Genomic DNA, 15,381 nt, shown 5'->3' on the forward strand with positions numbered 1-15,381 from the left:
ATCTTCCTCTGACTATTCAATGAGCACGAGAAACATTCGATTTGCAGTTTAACCGGCAAAAAGTAGTTCGAAGCGTCCAACTGATCGGCTGATTCGATTATTATCGATTCAACTGCGCCGACCGACCGCCCTCTGACGTCCGACAAATAATTTGTGTAAAAGAGTTTATTAAAACTATTTACGACGGAACGCGTTTGTGACGGTCTCTCTCTCTCTCTCTCTCTCGCATTTATCCATCCCCGAGCAATCTTTCCGGGCAATCATCTCTTTTTATATTATCGCAGCCGATCGATCGATCGCTCGCTCGTCACTAGGCTACGCAGAATGAAATGTTTATGCACCGATTGCAGGAACGGCAATTAAATGGGAGATTTCGTTCCGATTACTTTCAATTATTTCGGAATGACACGATTGACGAGATTCAATGGCTCGGGAGATCACGACGAGCGGATTATTTATAAATGATCAACGAGCGCGGGACGGAATATGTTTCGAATGAATGGACAATGGGAACCCCGTAGGGTAAGCAAGTTTTTCTATGCCGATTCGGTCGGTTCGCTTGCACACTTAGGCAGTATTTGTTCCGTGCCGACCGTCGAACGACACGAATGATATTTGCTAGGAGTTGAACGGCAAACTAAACAGAATACAAAGTGCCGGGTCCTGTAGCGCGAGGTAAAGTGACAACCTTCGCCTGTTTCCAGGAAGCATAAGCTATCTCGGTGGCCTGTCGCTTCTGCCCGCAAATGTATTTTCATTGTCGTTTTATCCCTCCTCCCGCGCCATACACCGTCGATCGACGCCCCAGCTTCTCGCGATTTCACCGTGAGTTTGATTGTTTTTCGAATGAACGAGGTAGAAAGGGGCGGCAGGGGGTGGGACGAGGGGTGGAGGTGAAGGGAGAGAGACGAAATTATAAATAGACGACTGGACACACGGGACACACGGCGGCGTCGGGTGTTCTATTACCTTTTCACGCGGCGAGAGCGGAGAGCCCGGACGCTGCTTCTCGTAGATAGAAATTACGCGAAAGTTCACCGCTGTCGCTCGATTCGAGGTAAATTGATACAGGCTCGCGCATTGTCGGCTCTAACAACCGTCGAGTAATTTATTGTCAGCGAGCGTGCGCGTCTACCCGCGCCACAATACCCCGTCGCTGCAACAAATACATACGCCATTGTCCCTCTGCGCCGCTACGCGCACACTATCGCGCAACAGACTAAGAAACTCTACCAACAGCCACGGTTAAATATTGCGGAGGACTTCTGTTAAAAACCTACAACGTGTCCTGTGCACCAAAAAACACTCGAACGATAAGGATCTAATTCTGTGACAATTGAAAATGGCACTGGGAAAAATTGCAGAGGTTTCGGTAAATAAAACGTGTCTAATTCGGGCTTCGATCGCGTGGCGATCGGAAATGGCACCGCGCCACAATACCCCGTCGCTGCAACAAATACATACACCATTGTTCCTCTGCGTCGCGCCGCGCCGCTACGAGGACACTATCGCGCAACAGACTAAGAAACTCTACCAACAACCACGGTTAAATATTGCGGAGGACTTCTGTTAAAAACCTACAACGTGTCCTGTGCACCAAAAAACTCTCGAACGATAAGGATCTAATTCTGTGACAATTGAAAATGGCACTGGGAAAAATTGCAGAGGTTTCGGTAAATAAAACGTGTCTAATTCGGGCTTCGATCGCGTGGCGATCGGAAATGGCACCGCGCCACAATACCCCGTCGCTGCAACAAATACATACACCATTGTTCCTCTGCGTCGCGCCGCGCCGCTACGAGGACACTATCGCGCAACAGACTAAGAAACTCTACCAACAACCACGGTTAAATATTGCGGAGGACTTCTGTTAAAAACCTACAACGTGTCCTGTGCACCAAAAAACTCTCGAACGATAAGGATCTAATTCTGTGACAATTGAAAATGGCACTGGGAAAAATTGCAGAGGTTTCGGTAAATAAAACGTGTCTAATTCGGGCTTCGATCGCGTGGCGATCGGAAATGGCACCGCGCCACAATACCCCGTCGCTGCAACAAATACATACACCATTGTTCCTCTGCGTCGCGCCGCGCCGCTACGAGGACACTATCGCGCAACAGACTAAGAAACTCTACCAACAACCACGGTTAAATATTACGGAGGACTTCTGTTAAAAACCTACAACGTCCCGTGCGCCAAAAAACGCTCGAACGATGAGGATCTAATTGAAAATGGCACTGGGAAAAATTGCAGAAGCTTCGGTAAATAAAACGTGTCTAATTCGGGCTTCGATCGCGTGGCGATCGGAAATGGCACCGCCTGGCTGCAGCCGGAGTCCGGGCTGAAAATGTCACCGGAGGTCCGTCCGCAGGGATTGAAGATTCAAAACGCGTCCTTCGGCCAACAGAGTCTGACCCAGGGAATTAGCTCGGCCGGCAACGATGCAGAACGTCCGGAATGTGCGCGCATCGGCTGCGAGGGAGGCCCAGCAACGGTGGAAGAGAGTAGAACCGTCGCGAGTGAACCGACTGAGCCCCGGTAAACAATCCAGACGGCGTCCACACGGTCCATCTCTGATTGCTAATGAATCCTAATGCTATTATGCATACAACAACTGAAAAAAAACCTTAGGTCCGAGAGAGAGCTGGCGACGGGAGGGCAGGAGTCGCCGGACCATTCGACCGTGACGTCGTTCTCTTCACGCTGGCCCGCTTCGGCTCTCTGTCCGTTTGTCCGTACGTTTGTCCTACTACACGCGTGCACGCTCTCCTTTGTGCTCGTGGCTCCTAGCTGGCTCGCTCTCGCTCGCACGCTGATTCTCACTCATTCGCTCATTCGCTGACTCGCGCGCGTCTGTGTACTTCTGGGACAAAGAGTTGTGCAAACACCAGTTTACCAACCGGGGGACACATTATTGCCCCGGACCCTGGGCTTGGGCAAGTTACCCGTCAGGCACTTCGTTAGCGCAATCCTTTTTGCTCGTTACCTTGCCGGTTACTTCGACCTCGATGCGTTACGATCGTTACGATACCTGATTCGACCTGGCCAACCTGGGTCGAACTGCCAAGAGGTTGCGCTCGTCAAAGATTTTTCTCTACTGCTATCTGAAGGGTAAACTGTGAATACACCGAGATAAATATTGGGGTAGGTCTCGTGAACACAGAATTTTTCAAGATGCGGACTTATTAAGGCACGTCAACAGCTAGGTTATTAGTAGACTGCGGATCTTTATGCAAAATAAAAAAATGTTTGCATTGATCGCAAGACACAGGAGCCAAATAGAAATTTCTTTATTTTTTTAATTCTCTTATTAAGCTGAAATGAATATATTGATGTCCTTAAATCTTCTTAATTCGGCCACTGCTTGAAATTGTACGTGTCCATTTTCGTCATAAATGCATAAAATCCGCAGTCTAGTTATTAGCGACCACGAAGGGCTGATACATTTTACAGCAGTGGATTACGTGTATGTATAGTGTAGTGTGAAAGGTGTAATTTTCCTATTTATCGATTGACACGTGTGGTGGTAGGGCTAGATTTTGTTATATAAATTAGTAGCTTTTAAAAGGTTTGATAAGGTTGACGTTTGAAAGGTTGGACATTCAAGTATTATATGCTCGATACACATATGTGTATGGATAATAATACAAAATGCGGACTTGTGTTATGGACTTCCAGAAAAAATAGGGTACCTGTTTATCAGCTCCTCGGAAGAAGTTTAGAAGGTTCATTCGAATAAATTAAAAGCAGCATGAACAGGATGAAATACGCGGTTTGGTGCGCAGTTCAACGATCACCGCGAGCGAAGACGGTCCCGCGAGTGTCGTAATTTCGTAAACACCGAGTTATCGGTTTTATTGTCAGCGGGGGCCACGGTCTTTCTCTCTCTCGCGAACAACAGCAACAACCGGGGCGCACGTAACGCGCATTAATGCGAACGAGCAGCCGCGAAGTAAGATTGGCGAAAAGGGGGTTCGGTGGGCGGGCTGCGGGGGCGGGTAGAGAGTGTATATCGTGAGGTAAGCACGCGATGACGTGATTCTATCGATTATTAAACGAATAATATGCAGTCGCTCGCACTGCCCTGTACCATGTGCATCGAACCACACAGGCAATTTGGGTATGCATCGTATGCATGAGTTTATGATCGCGCGAAAATCCGGAATGTTCGGCACGGAGTGATACGATGGAAACGAAATAGAGTTCCCGCGAAACTAATTTCATGGAACGGTTACAACCGACGCCTCGAAAATGCCGTAGCCCCCCCTCCCCACCTCTCCGCTCTCGCGCGATTCTAAAATTAGGAGTTACACGAACGCGAGGGCTGCGAATCTTTTTTTCCCCTCCTTTTTTTTCACGTTCGCGTTCCCACCCTCTTGGATAGGGGTGGTCCTCTTCCGCGCGACGATAGACAAACGCGATAGGGGCCTGACTATTTTTCCATCGCGATATCGCAACCCCCCTTTTTACCGAGCTCGAAATACTTCATTCCTAATTCGTTCTGTTCGTTTGATTACATTTTACTTGGCTGTTTATATATAATCCTGTTTTATTGTACAGTGTACAGTCATATTTCAGTTTTTAGAATTCTCGATTCTGTATTTATGCAGTTCCAGCTGAATAATTCACGAGGCGAATGCGGAGACACTTCTTTTTGCGGTTAACGAATCAATATCGCACGAAGCAGAGTTCCATTTTACACGAATCTGATGGTAAGACTGTGAATGGGTCTAAGGGATTCATCAATGTTCTAATCGATATCCATGAGAGGAACAATGTGAGGGTGGTTTTTCAAGAACAGATGGCAGGGGATGCCATTTTTGGAAGTTTGGGTTGCGAATCCGACTGGAACGTAAATAGAGGCGTGCAGTCTGAGTGCGGATCGATCATTCGGTCGGTTGATCGAAAGACAGTGATCGTAGGATTGGGAGAGAGAGAGAGAGAGGGTAGAACACCGAAGGGTCGGCCGATTTATCGCGAAATGGGAGAAGAATCGAACGGAAGAACGCCGCGGGGTCTATGCACAGGCCGCGATGATCCAACGCCACCCTCTCGAGGGGACGAACGGAGAGGTGAGGTAAAGCGAGGCAAAGCGAGGCGAGGCGAGGCAAAAGCGAGGCGAGAGCGAGAGGGTGCAACAATAGCGAGACAGTTACTGTCAACACACTCGGCGCACATTAGTTGTTTCGCGGAAGCGGCTAAAATGTAAAACGAGGAGATACTCCGGGAACAAAAGGAGGAACGTTGGAGGTGGAAAAGGTATAGGATCAATACAATAGTATATTTGTACAGACCGACTGATGAGGGGTGGTGCCTCGCGAGTGGGAGGCACGGCTCGGGGTCGGCTGTGCCAGGGGGTTGAGGGACGTGTCTGTTGTTTACCGTGGAAAGGGCCAGAGGGTTGCGGAGGTAGGAAAAAACAAGCAAAGACGATAGCGCTATAATAGGTCTCCGTGCTGCGACAAACCATTCCTGCCACCGTGAATTGCTCGCTGAAACACTGGGGGTTCTTATTCCGCCAAGTAGAAACATCCCTCATTATTGTATCGGACTCTGTCCACAAATAAACCACCCCTGCTTCTACCTATTCCAACCTTACCAAGCTATTTTTACGAAAGATTCATCATAGTCCCCCGAAAATCCCAGGACATATTTTCACTTAGACCACTTTCGTAATTATGGGCGCGTACGTCACGAATCCGTAACTTCCCATTAACCCCTTGCCGTATTTTGACGAGTCACACTCGTCATGAAGATGTTACGCCTTTCTTTTTAACGAAAATAAAATTGGAGTCGTTTGTAATTAATATTTAAGCATTAAAATAAATGTAGCCATACAAAAGATATAAATTTTCTTTTCCCTTCTGCAACTTTTTTTGGGGATAAAGACGTTTTAATCACTGTAACTGTTAATACAAGATATTAAACGTAAACTATAAAACCAGAAAAGATGAGATCAACACCAAATAGCCGAGGTAGGTATAAGTTGAAACGAGTCTCTATGTTCGATACAAAATACGATGAAGAATTGATTAATCCGAAGTTTGTTCCAATTTAGAAACTACAATGTTCATTTATAATTCCTTTTTCTCTTGTTTGAATTTGCCGGAGAGCTCAGACAGTTTTATTATCGACAGGAGTGTACGACGGCTACCATAGACTCCTTGTCGAGTGTCGGACTTATTGTTCCGCGGAAAAGTTTCATCGTTCACCGAAGAAGAGCTATTTGCGAGCGAACGTAATGTACTCTCGACAGAAGACCCTCATGTTTTTCTAATCTGTTGACAACGCTGCGAGGGAAAAAGTTCTGCCTATAAACACCGAGCGAAACGCGCTTCTCGCTAACACTGCTCCCGTTCTATAGACGCGATCGTGTTTTATTGATCAAGGTCGCGTAATTATTGTGTTTAGGGTCGGCAAAAGTGGGGGAGTCAGAACGTTTTTCCTGTAGCTCCGGTACACACGTACGTATTCGGGTCAACAACGGGTGATTTAATCTGCGACGGGGGACGAGCTAGTGGGTCGGAATTGAAACCCGGATCCCTTCCTCCTAGGGCAATTATACTAACGAATTAACGTGATCAGAGCCTCGACACCTCAAAATCATCCTACATTTATCCAAAAAAGATTCTACAAATCCTCGGTGTCAAATCGACGCTGTGATAAAATGATTATTTTTCGATGTTTTTAATAAAAACCCACAGTCAACCCATCAGTACCTCCATGGAAGACCAGATTAAAGGAGCTAAAAGACATCTGATGCTCCAATGGGATCTGGAATGGAAGCAAGTAGCCTCTACACACTCCAAAAATATCTATGACGCTTTTTTATCGCGTTTTTATTAGCTGTCTGTCTGTTTGTTCGGTACAAATTTTGCAATTGATTTTAAACTAACTCCCCGGTGAACTAGAGACTTGAAATTTTAAACATAGCTCAGAACTGTGGATGACAATGCAGTATTTAAAAAAATTTTTTTAAAAACGTCTATGCGTTTCGGAGATATAAATGATTAATAAATTGAACCGTTACACCTCCCCGCGCGAGCTCGGTAGTACGTCATCGCGTTCAATATATTTTCATAGCTCTATTCAAAATTCACAATCACAAATTTTCAGGACTATCTGTACGGGGCTAGAAAAAATTATTTTATACTTTTTAGTCCGTCTTTTGAAACATGGTGTTTTTTAAAAATATATTTTATACTTTTTAGTCCATTTTAAAAACGTGGTATCTTTTGAAAATTTATTTTTACTTAAATAATGATTTGAGGATAAAGAAGTAAGGCGCGTCCTGAAAGGGAGGGATCAAGTTACCCTATCCAGAATTAAAATAGGCCACGTTGAGGGAACACACTCGTACCTGATGACAAAGGGTCCAGTACCATTATGCGAAACTTGCAACATACCGACATCAATCGACCACCTGACATTTTTTTTTTATTCAAGCTCTTTAGACCCTTAAATGGGTCCATTTCACTTTACAATGTGGTATTACAATTTTACAAGTTGGTATTACAATGTAACAAGATATAATTATGATTTAAATACCGCCTGATATTATTTTGCCCAAAACATAATACATTATGAGAAAAATAGAAAATAGGAAAGACATTGAAAGAGAATCTTGACGAAGATAAAATACGAGACCTACTGGAATTTATTAAGGAATCGAAAATCCAGGAAGTTATACTATAATGATTAGACTGCAGATTTCATGCACTTATGACAAAAATGGGTAAGCGCAATAGCGGACATATTAAAAAAATTTAAAGACATCAGCGTATTAGTTTCAGCTTAATCAGATAATTAAAAGAAGAAAGAAATTTTTATTTCACTCCTGTGTCTTGCAATCAACGCAAACATTTTTTTATTTTGCATAAAGATCCGCAGTCTAATAATGATACACCTTCTCGTCGCTAATAACCATGCAGTTGATGCGACGTAAAACCTTTAAATAAAAAAAAGAAAAAAGTTCATGGACAAAGAAAATCGTAAGGTATCGAGAATGATTCCAGAATGATAATCAAAAGTGGAAAGTTTCGCCGATGATCAGACGATCGGTGGGTCCCAGCGGCAACAAGCTCGCATACACGCGGCCTCTCGAAATCATTATGTCATATCCACTTCATTTGTCCAACCCTATCACGTGTATCCGTCCATCCGTGCGTGCATGCGCGCACTTGCGTAGCTAACCCCATTGAATGGAACGTACACAGGCATCCGCTCTCACTCGGCCAGAGCTTTTTTCGCTTTTTGTTTTTTATTCAGGTTTTTGCCCCGCCAAACAACGGGGCGAAAGCACAAAGGATTTCCCGCGTTGCAAGCTGCGCGGTACGGCTCGCCCGGTCCGGCGCGCGGCGCGGTATCATTAAACAAAAATGAAAGACAGGGCCTAATTAATAGTGTTGTCGGCGCGCTCGCGCGAGCACCAGCACGTGCACGAGCGTGTGTACGTGTGTGTGTGTGTCATACATTGGAACTGCAACTACTGTTGGACGCGCGTCCGGTCACGCTTAAAGCTCGCATGGAGCGGCGTGTCCATAAATAATAGCGTGACTGCAAATATTCGTTTAATAAATAAGCCCACGATTCGCTGATAATCGAGCCGGATCGTAATTAATCAGCGTTATCAGCGCCGGCTCTTGCCTGGTCGCTTTGTAACTCGAGAGGGTCGTGGACTCGTTGGAAAAAATAGTTTCGCGTAATTCATCAACTCTCGTCGGAGGAGCGAAAAATAATTGGCCGACCGCGGGGCGCACGGTGCTCTCGCAAGCTCTCCGATAGATTCTTTCCGGATGTGCGTATACATGTGCGATCATGCGGTCGGGAGCGTCGAGAACGTTTGAAACGTATATTTCGCAGCGTTATGACAGCACAGCTGGCCTCTTCGAGTTACGCGGCAATTAGCAAATATGCAATAACTATGATTAGAGTAACGGTATCGCAAATAGAATATTTTCATTTGACAGGTATGTAATCTGTGACGCAGATCCGCGCCGCGCGGTCCAGCATGGCAGAGAGAGGACAGAGAAGGAGAGAGAAAGAGAGAGAGAGAGAGAGAGAGGTGGGCACGGGGTCCCGCAACAAAGAGCTCGGTTTGCAAAATGAGGATCGAAAATCAAAGCCCACTTAATAACGCGCTGATGAAATCATTTGCGCTCGCACATTTCGAGTATCGAAAATGTCAGACGTTGAGGGTCATCCAGCCGGTAATGTATTTTTGATTAAGTGGCCCGGGTAATGGTAATAAATAATAAAACGGAACACTTGTTTACAGGCGACCGCAATTGAAATCGGAGCCCCGCGTCCGGCTAATAATACAGATACGGTAAATACCATATCGCGAAGAATGATTACCGATCCGCCAACCCCTACCCCCGGGGGCGCATTGATTTGCTCGTTCGCTGTCCGAAGAAACGTATCCCGTCGAAAATATCACATCAATGAAATTCATTATTCCGTTTGATATTCCAGCCGGCAGGAAAAGGGCGAACAACGTCTAATCAACGCGTTAAAAATTGAAAGCTACAACTACGCGACAAACTTCACGATAGAACTGATTCTATCCGAGGGGGAGGAATGAGCTCCCACGGGGCCGCTCGTCAATTGGAACGACGATCCACCTGTACGGCAACCGGGAGATCTCGTCTGGAGGGGTTCAACGACCTTGAAACGGTAGAAAGGGGGATGAAAGTAACGCGTGTGTCCACGGGCCAAGGCGTGATCTCAAGGGGTTGCGGGAGAAAATTCGGTGACAGTATCTCAATATACCCCGGGGGAGGTATTCTAACGCGTTGGCGAGAAATCCGTAGAGGAGGGTGGTGGCTGGATCGCAAAGGACCCGAATCTCGACGTGGACCACCCCTGATTCCTGGCACCTTTCTGAAATAATCCTCGTGGACGATACGTGGGGGGGTATGCGAGAGAGGGCGGCAAGAGGGTGGGGGGGTTCTGCGGCTGTGCGTGCGCGAGGACCTGGGTAGAAGGGTGAAACTTACATATGACAAATTCAACGCGCTCCTTCCTGTCCTTTCTTCCTTCCTGCCGGCACTGACACCTATGGCCCTGGGCCACCGCTCCGCTATTATTATTTTCATTCCTTCCCGCATGTCTGTCTGTCTGTCTCCTCTGTCTGACTGTCTGGCTTCTGCACCTTCTCGCACCCCCCAGGGCCCACCCGGGATCTCTTTTTCGGATGTTTTTAACCACCTTCTCCAACCCCCAGACCAACCACCACCTCCTCCTCCCCGACCACCGAAAACCTCTTTCCCACGTACGTGTTCGTTCTCTTAGTTTTTTGCACGCGGGGACACGTGACTGTGCGGATCCTCAGGACATCGGCGAGGCCTTTGTGCGACGGAAAGATTCTTCCTGACACGGGACAGAGAACGCCCCCACACTCGGTCAACCACCCCTGCACGCGCGCGAACACCGTAGAACTTCGGTTTCTGAACTAATTCCGGACTATAGGCAGTCGGATAATAGAATTTCTACTCATTATAGTTACACGGTTGGATTCCATTTTTATACCGAGTTGCGCAATAAACTTTTGCCGCGTATGTATCGCTCGACACTGGCTTTGTTTTCCTGCGGAAAGTGTTCGTGTAATAAGCAAACTTAGGATTTCATGTATTCATGAGAAAAACGGCTTGGTCAAGTGTAAAGACGTTAATGGTGGTTCTAATGTATCGATAATTCGGAGCGATTTCGAGGAGACTTCTTTTATACACATAGAATGCCGAGTAGCTACCGGGGGACGTTATTAAAAGAGGGTAGGACGAAGCACCTGCACTCGAACGGGGGGTGCGTAACCCCTTGAGGACTTAATAAGAAGGGTAATAATAACCAATTTTATTGAACGTCAGTCCGTTTCTTTGATATACCGGCTCGGCCGCAGCGAAGGTAAGCTCACATTAATTTCCCGGCAAATAACCGGGATTCAGGGGTTGCGAGGGGTTGATCACGGGGCGGTTGGAGATCTCTCCCTCTCTCTCTCTCTCTCTCTCTCTCTCTCTCTCTCTCTCTGCCACTCGCCACGGATATCGTACGTGTCCAGAAAATACGGTCTCCCGTCTCCGTGGAAAATAATGCCATCAATATAAAAAAGGCGAGCCGCCCGCGACGACGCGGTAATAGAAACCGATTTGTCAGGAAGCTTTTACATTTCGACGCAGTGGGTTTCGCATCTGATAGCCCGTTTTATCCCGCGGGAACCCTGTGTGTCCCCGTGTACCATGCCCCTCGAACCACCTCGGACGGTTCTCAACGGTACAAGGGAAAATCACACCCCCTCGCCACAACCGACCGCCGTGTGTCCGAGTCATCCCCCTTCGCCACGGCCAATTCCTCGTCTTCCTCGCTTATAAAGCCGAGTAGATAGGGAATCTTGTAAAATGGCCCGGCGAAAAGACAAATATTACCGGGGATCACTGACACTGAGACGCGATTTATTTCACGGGATTCACCACTGCCGCGACACTCCTGGATACCACACGTCCGATAGCCACCCCTAGATCACACTCTCTCTGCCAACCCTGATACCCCTTCGACTCTGGGAAACTCGGCTCCGCTGGATCCCGATGCACAAGATTGGAGCCGAGGCTCTTCCTCGTGAAGATTGCAAGTGTTCCGGTACTATCTTGGTGTACAGGACGATAGAAAATGAACGTGTATCGATTGCGAAGGCTACCAAAATTATTTGGAGTATTTTTGGAGCTAACAAAACACTGTTTTATTAACCCTTTGCACTCGAAGCTATTTTACCACATTTTTATTAGCTCGCTTTCTTGTCTGTCTGTTTGTTTGTTCGGTACAAATTTTGCAATTGATTTTAAAGTAACTTCCCGATGAGCTAGAGACTTGAAATTTTAAACATAGCTTAGAACTGGATAACAAGCAATATTTTAAAACATTTTTAAAAAAGCCTATGCGTTCAGGAGATGTAAATTATTAATAAATTTAACCGTTACACCTCCCTTCGCGTGACGTAGTACGTCATCGCGTTCAGCGTCCCCACTCTACTACGTGTTCCCACTCTAACTCATCCCCACTATAGAACTCATCCTATAATGTTTGTTTACTAAGCGAAAGAACCGTTGCACCGAGATTCTCCGTCAACATTTATCTTTGACATTTTACCACGGGCTTTTTTTTGGTTATGACGCGTCGCAATACCGTCTGAAATTTACTACATGTCTCTGTTATAATCTCACTGAGACGCTTGTGCGTTTCACGCGCGGTATTCAAACCCGAAACGCCACAGCAAGATCGCGCATTGACTGTTTCGTAAGGGTGCATCAAAATGATACAAAATTACAACGTAATACTGAAGTGCATTCCGATTTTTTAACAGACGATAAACATAAAAGAAGCATTATAAAAAGCATGATAGTCCTTATTCGGCGAATAAGGAGGAGGTTCTATCCTCGGCCAGGGCCGAATTATTAGGGAGCCGGTATGAAAAAGGAATTACGATCTACGGAGCGCAGCGGGTTCGACTCGTTTTAAAACTTAAAGCCCGTCCATTCGCGATGTTCGTGGAAAGGGCGCGGTGGCGGGTAGAATGGCGGAAAAGCTCCGCGGTGAGGATCGCGGGGGTGGGTTAAGGGGGCTACTGTTAATTGAAAACTACCGAAAAGCACAATTGCAGGAGAATTATTTCTATTCATTAGCCGGTTGGTCGAGCCAGCCGCCGAAAAACTTTTCCTCGACCAGGCGTTTTTTCCTCCTCTCTCCTCCAACCCCCGCAGGCCTTCGGGCTCCTCGTGGCCCACCCTCTACACTCTTCGCCAAACCCCTCGCGCACCCCCTCGATCCGACGGTCGCGCGTGGCGTAATTATGTAACATAAATACAATCCCTCTCGCGACGTAATTTTTGCGGTATAAGCTCAAAAGCCCGGGCCCCAACCCCGCGCGTCCACGCGAGCCGAGCAGAGCGGAGCCATGACTATCTCTCTCTCTTACTCTCTCTCTCTTTCTCTCGGTACTCTCCCTCCAGTCGCGGAGAAAGAGAGAGCTTTTTCAGGAACGCTTTCGCAAATCAATTTATGGCGTAACGCGGACGTTCTCATTGTCCGCGGCTAGTAGCCGACGCTCGCCTCGTGGCTAAACCTTTTGTAACACCGGCGGCCATTGTTGTGACAGAAAATTATATCGTAATGCTTATTTATGGAAATTCGGTGGCGGCCTTTGTCGCCCCTTGTCAAGCATTACATGCAAATAGCCTGGTAATGGCGGTTCTTTCCGAAACCCGCTGATTCATTAGTTCGGATTTTGATTGCCTCAAGACGATCGACTAAAAAAAAAGACATTATTCAAAGGGTTGAAGCATTCGGCGATATCGAGTGGCGTCTAGAAAACGAAAGAAGCCCGGGGAAGATGCTTCCGGGAATTCCGGCGGGAGTATTTTCGTCAGTCAATGAATTTACAACCCCTCTTTTACCGAGTTCACCCTTAACCGCTTAACGAGAACTGCTTCACGGCACGTGAGAAAAAAAAGCTAACTGGTTCGGTGGAAGGTGGATGGAGGCGGGAGCAGGGGGCGTGTAAGCGGTCTTGAGGGGTGAATTAGCGCGAAATAAGTGCAGAAGAGCTTCAACAGCCTTGGGGTGGAAGGGGGTAGGATTGTGGGGGTGTGGGCCAAAACGATAGAACCACCAAAGCACACAGCTTTCCGTTCGCGTGTATATACACGTATACACGGTATCACGGGCGCGAGACCCATAAGAACGTCGTAGAGGGTTGGTTTCGGGCCGAATGAGACGATACCTAACTGGGGTAGGTGAAGGGAAACCCGTGAACGCGTGGGTAGAAGCGAGACGCCGGAAAACGACGTAACGCGCATAAAGTAAATTGCCGCGAAATCTGCGCGGGCTTCCAGAACGGTGCGGATAAGCGAAACAAATAAAATAAGAGCGAAAGACGAGCCGGGAGGAGATAACGCCGGGAAGAGGTGAAAAGGGTACCGAGGGTAATGTGATTTAAGGGCTGTACGGCACTGCATTTCAAACGGGCCAACAAGAAACCGTTTCGTACCCTTCACAACTTATATTCGTCGATTAATCGCGAAATCTCGAAGCCACGAAGATGTTTCGGGTAATAAAAGAAAATCTAAATACTAGTAGATCACAAAAGAAGTCCAAAGATCAATTAAAAAGTGATCGGGTGTACAGTCCAGGTGAAAAAGGAGCATCAGAAATATAAAGACTTGACGAGAGCAGTTTGTCCAGTCCACTGCAGCTCGTTGGGACGACAAAGCGGTTCGGTTTATCGCCGAAAACGGGATTCGCACGGTTCCGGGAATCAGCGCTCTCCCCGGGCGGGTTGGCGCGTTAATTGCGAGAAACAGGAAGCGCGGGAAACTAGAAAACAGAGAGAGCGTAACGGCGTGGTTTATTTCCACCCCCGCGACGCGTTTTTTCGTCTCTTTTTCTCGAAAGAACACTCGGCGCCAAAGTGGGAGCTAATAACATAAACGAGGAAGCGGGCCGTGTTGCTTTCTTTTTTCCCCTGGTATATACGTGCTTCCTCTCTCTCTCACTCACTCTCTGTGGTGTGCGTGTGTCTGCGTTCCTTTTTTTATTTCGCGCGCTGGCCCAGCCGCCGCCGTGCGCATAAAGTGGCGAATATGGGGTGTGAAATGCATGTCGGTTTCACGGGGGTTGCTGGGACGGTAATAGGCGGCCCGGGGGTGTGGGAGAGGGTGGTTGAAGGGGTTGAAGGGAGGTGGGTGGAGAGAGGGTCGAAGGGGTGTGTAGCACACGCGGACTCTCCGGCAGAGTCGGGTTCTGGAACGGGCTCGGGTTGCACGAGTCAACTTGGCGCTCATTGGCTACTTGCCGGCGACCGCCGCTCGCGAAACATTAGTATTCTCTGCTAATTAAAATGTAACTGAAATTGTAATGGTCTGCGTGTGCCGGCGATACGGGAACGACGAAACGCCGCGGCTGTTCTCTCTGCGGGGGTGTGGGAAGAGAGCCGACGGTGCCGGAGCGTTACACCGTGCACCGGGCTAACGGACGATGTGTGCTTTTTCATGCTCGGCTTGTGGACTGAATAGAGGAAAACGTCCGTTCTGGAAAAAGACTGCGTCACGCCGGGATTGTTCCTATTACTTTTGCCCCGCCGCCGGTATTATGAATATTGTGCGACGCGGTGGACAGATCGCGGATACGCGCCACCACGAAAAACCCATACAACGTCTATCCTCTTCATTTTACTCTTCGAATCGCTTCTCAACTTGGTGCCCCTCGATTCTATTCTACGTTCGATAGAATAAGCATATATTAAATAGAAGAAGGAATTACCGAGCGGATAATTCTTGTACGATGCTCGCAGTCGTTAGAACCCACGGGGGTGCAGAAACGAAATATATAGAGGG

The 15,381-nt window shown here is 47.4% G+C and overlaps 1 protein-coding gene across 16 annotated transcripts in view; it reads right to left on the bottom strand.

The window, feature by feature from the left end:
• Positions 1-15,381, bottom strand: part of Foxp (forkhead box transcription factor P) — a 245,951-nt gene that overhangs the window by 152,631 nt on the left and 77,939 nt on the right. The window lies entirely within an intron of this gene.

Source organism: Lasioglossum baleicum, chromosome 8 (assembly GCF_051020765.1).
Source record: "Lasioglossum baleicum chromosome 8, iyLasBale1, whole genome shotgun sequence".
NCBI lineage: Eukaryota > Metazoa > Arthropoda > Insecta > Hymenoptera > Halictidae > Lasioglossum > Lasioglossum baleicum.